Here is a 5,000-nt window from a genome sequence, read left to right as displayed (position 1 = left end):
TATTCCATCAGGGATCATCATCATCATCATCGTTTAACGTCCGCTTTCCATGCTAGCATGGGTTGGACGATTTGACAGAGGACTGGCAAGCCAAAAGGCTGCACCAGACTCCAATCTGATCTGGCAGAGTTTCTACAGCTGGATGCCCTTCCGAACGCCAACCACTCCGAGAGTGTAGTGGGTGTTTTTATGTGCCACTGGCACGAGGGTCAGTCACACAGTACTGGCAAAGGTCCCGGTCGCTAGTCATTGCCTCGGTGAGGCCTAAAGTTCGAAGGTCGTACTTCACCACCTCATCCCAGGTCTTCTTGGGTCTACCTCTTCCACAGGAATATATTTGATATTTTGTGTTCATGAGATCTATGTCCCAGAAATCACACCAAAGAGAACAAGGTTAACAATCATTCATGCCAAATAAGTGAAGCAGAATGCCATACACCCTGGGCAGCTTCAGCTGTAGAAAACATGGTCAGGGTACAAAGTAATGCATGGAAAGCATCCAAAATAGGTGCAGTGGGCAGATGTGGATCAAATGAAGACACAACAGTAGCTTAAGAGTACTGGAATGAGAGGAGAGATGGAAAGCTGGATAATTTCAGTACAAGATCAGAATCTTGATGCCAGTTCCTATCACCATCACATCATCAAGGATGGAACAAATTCACAATGCAGGATCTGAGGAAAATTTGAAAAACTATCAAGTACATAATCTAGCAAAGACTGAATATATTTCAGGCATAACAAGGTAGTAGTGTACATACATTGGAAAATATGGAGGAGTTATGTAGCCAAAACAACTGCCTTCATTGCTGTTCATGTCTAGGCCCACTGAATTACCAGGAAGGTGTATTATTTTCCAGAATAACATTGCCACTCCTTCACCCAACTGACACTTTATATCCATTGGAAATTGACAAGGGTGTATGTGCTTCAGAGAATCTTGTCTTGGTAATGATTACCACAGTTATGTCTAGTTATTGGAGCTCATTGAGCAAGTAGCCTTGCTTTTCAGCTTACTCTAGACCACATACATTTATACAACCTGTTTTATGAGTAACCATATTTATTTAAAAGGAAAAGTAGAGAGGTCATTCACCTTGGTCTTTGAGAAAGGTTGATAATCCAGTTTTCTTGTTGGTTGAGAAAAAAATAGTAGATGGCCTTTCTAAAGTCCCCTGGTCCATTTTTTCTCAAAGAAAACCCCTAATGACTGTGGGATATTTGTAGGGTCAATATGAGTTTTTGTCAGTGTGTTTGGGAGATTTATTATAGATGTTTGTCAAACCCCTTCACCTTTTGTGAGGACGTTTTTGCTTTCTATAACTTCTTGCATTAAATAGCTATTGCTCTTTTCAACAACTGAGAAATTGATGAAGAAGAGTTTGGTTTGTACACATGGTTGTATGTTTAGGGGTTGCTGTAGGTGGTGTATTTGAATCTGTTCCTAAGTTTCCTGCTAAAGTTGTGGTTATATTTATGTTCATTAATGTTATGTTTTAATACAGAATTATTAACTTGGATTACATTACTCGAATTTTAGCCAATAATGGAGATAATATGTGAGCAAATACAACACAATATATACTTAAAAATGCACACTGATTAAAAGAAAAGCAGAACCTAAAGATCCATGTGCGAAAGTATTACACCACTTATGAAACAAACCAGTATGCAAATTAGAAGGCAGTCAAAAGTTCATTTTAAAAGGACATGAGGTGAATGCACGAAATAAAGCAGAGTCACTAAACTTAGTTTGATACTCAGAACATAGAATTAAATAAGAGCAATATAACAATTAGTTATATTGTTACTGTTGTGGTTTTGTGTTGGCAATGGTGATGATTTAAAGATAAATTTCTGGTTCACTTTCTTGCCTTTTCGCATTTATCTTGGAATAGGCATTTTTTTACTTGTTTTTCTTCTTTGCTTCAGCTCATATCTTTTGGCAATGGTTTCAACTTATCCTTGTAGCATGAGGAGGATTCCGAATCCATCAAGTTTGTGTGAGGTCAAAGAGGTTGATGTGTAAGTGTTTACTTGAGTTCTTCTCTGTGTTGGTGACCTTGTGGACAAGCGAGGCCTTCTCCTGCTTGTCATGTGGTAGTCAGGGAGGGAGGGTACAGGTTGAGTTGTTGTTTCATGCCATACCAGTTAGGCAACTTCTAGGTAGACATGTAGCACAACTGGCAGCAGAGTGGGAGAATTCTTAGAGTTGTGACCCATACAGTGGTGAAACTGCTAAAAAAAAGAATGTCAACAGAGGGATGCAGCAAGCAATTTTCATTCCATAACTCTGCTAAACACAGAATTTAAGATGGTCAAGGTATTAGCCAAAACATTGGCATTTGTTACTGGTGGTTTCGTCAGGAAAGTGCAAATGTGCATAATTCAGAACAGGTTCATCCACAACAATCTTCACCTTATGCAACACATCATAGAAAAAACTGGGGCCAAAACTGGCTTTGGTGGGTCCCTGATCAAATTTGAATTAATTGAAAGCTTTCAATAGAAATGATTGTCATTACTTGAAAGCCATCCTGGAAGTGGTCAGTTTTGGACCCATTTTCAGAGGTTGGATCACTGCCATGCACAGCAGCATCTGTTCGGTGGTCAATGTAAACAGTCACCTTTTGGAACCAGTTTTCAGAGTATACTCAGTCTACTAACTCTGCTTGTTATTACCTCTTCTGTGTGTCCTTGCTCTAAAGCCACCACTGTAAAATTTAAGACAGCTGAGGTACATCTCTTTTCAATCTGAGAAGGCTGCACCAGCATATGTGGACAACATCGTTGTCATGGTGTCAGACACTACTAAAATGGAAATGGTTGGTACCATTGTTAAGAAATATGAGACAATTGCAGAAGCTAATATCAACACCAACAAGTTGATGGATTGTGGTTGAACACCTCAAGATTCAAGTCCATGCTACTAGACAATGTTGTGGGCAGAGAAAAATTACTTGTTCTTCTCAGTTGAAAGAAGGCAAAATGGCTATCACCACACTGGATTTGGTTGACAGCCATATCCATCCAACACATGACAGCTATTTGACATAACTTCATAAGTCAGTAAATCTCACATAAGGTGTACTCAATGGCTTTGTTGCTTTGTGTGCATCTCAAAGAGGCCCATCATACAGCACTTTCATGCCTGAGAGTTTATCTCAAAACTCTAGTACTCCTTTATATCACTGCCAGTGCAAGGATTTCTGGAAGTTATCCATAGTAATTCCTAATGAAAAATCCCTCTAAAATAAATAAATCAATTCATTCCCAGAGCTTCCTTGAGAATATCATTGCTTTTCCCGCCTACAATTGGTCCTTTCATGTTTTATGTTTAAGAAATAATCGAGGGCCATTTTCACAGCAAGTAAATTGGTTGCTATGTCTTTGCTAATTGCATCTCCTAATTTGCTTAGTCGCTCTTCCTCTAATCTATTTATCTTTACCTCTATTTCTTTGCTAAACCTTATTGATTATACTTTAATCACCCTCCTCAGATCGATCCACCACTGGCTGTTGATGATAGCTCACGTCAGCAACCACTTAATTAGTTTACTAATCCAGTCTCTGTAAGCTTTACAAGCCTGGAATGACGCATTTAGCTTACAGCAGTCAGGTCTCTTGTCTATGGGTTCTACATTGATTGACTGTGCAAGTTCGTTTGTAGCTAGCTACAGAGTCGACCAGTTGCAATTGGTTGTACTCAACACTATTCTTGTCTGCTGACCCAACTAATACTTTATTGTGTGGATAGTTCAATGCAATTATTTCATGTCCACAGCAGCACATACAGGAAATCCCATGGGTGCCTGTCATACAATTGAAAGCATGTGAACAGGTCTGCGGGGCTTTCATTTTACCCTCTCCTATTTGCTTGCCCTACACAATCCCAGCTATTGTTTAAATTGCTATCCTAGTGTTTCCACAAGCACCAAAGGGCAGGAAAATCCTTAAAAGGTTTCCAGGCACCCGGTGCATGTCATTAAGGAATTCTTTCTTCATTATAAGTGTCATCACCAATCATTTAGTTAATGACAATTTGAAAGCAAACCCCTCAAAAATCTCTTCCTATCTTCGCCACCACCACTGCCTCTGTGTTCTTGTGTTATGCAAACCTCCAATTCTTTGTTGCTTTTATTTACAATGGTAAAATTTGGTGATTTGGAGGTTTATCTGTAATGGTGGATCTGCTGCTTCTGTTGATAAAAATGGTCTTATTGTCTGCCTCCATTTCGTTAGCAGTGAGGTGGGGAGGTAATGGTAGTGGTGGTGTCAGTGGCAGTCGTAGTTATGGCAGGAGCAGTGTCAGGGGGGAGTTCTGCAGGTCAATATGATGCTGTTGTTGTTGATATTGTTAAAAGTATTTTTTTTCATTTTCAGTGTTGTTGTTGTTGTTGTTGTTGTTGTTGTTGTTGTTGTTGTTGCTGTTGTTGTTGTTGTTGTTATTGGTAGTGGTGGTGGTGGTGGTGATGGTTGTGGTGGTGTTTGCTTGCTTCTTGTGTCTCTGTTTGACAGGTTCTTGTTGCATTGGCTATTGTTAGACCACTTGTCCTCAATGGAAGTCTAAATTTAGACTCCAAAGGAGAGAGACACAACTGAACAAAGCCTCAAGGTGAAGTTGACTCTTGGCTGACTCTAAAAATAAAATATGAAACAAGAGTTCACAATAAAATATCCTTGAAAGCACCGAGCACAGACAAACAATAGTTATTTTTAAACTTACTGAATGAAACAAAGTATATTCGAAACATCTGTATTCAGATTAATTAATTAATTAATAATAATAATAATAATGAAAACTATTATAAAATAACCACCATAGGACTGCAAAAATACCTACTCCAGAAGCAAGGGAAACTAATACAAATAGCCACAAAACACGAGCAAAACAAAAAACTGTTTTCAGTATTTAAGGAAGCTGACAAATACAAACAAGAAATCAATCTACCTAACAAATACGAAGAAGAAGAAGAAGAAGAAGAAGAAGAAGAAGAAGA

Source organism: Octopus bimaculoides, chromosome 16 (genome assembly GCF_001194135.2).
Source record: "Octopus bimaculoides isolate UCB-OBI-ISO-001 chromosome 16, ASM119413v2, whole genome shotgun sequence".
Classification (NCBI taxonomy): Eukaryota; Metazoa; Mollusca; class Cephalopoda; order Octopoda; family Octopodidae; genus Octopus; species Octopus bimaculoides.
This window is presented reverse-complemented; position numbering follows the sequence as displayed.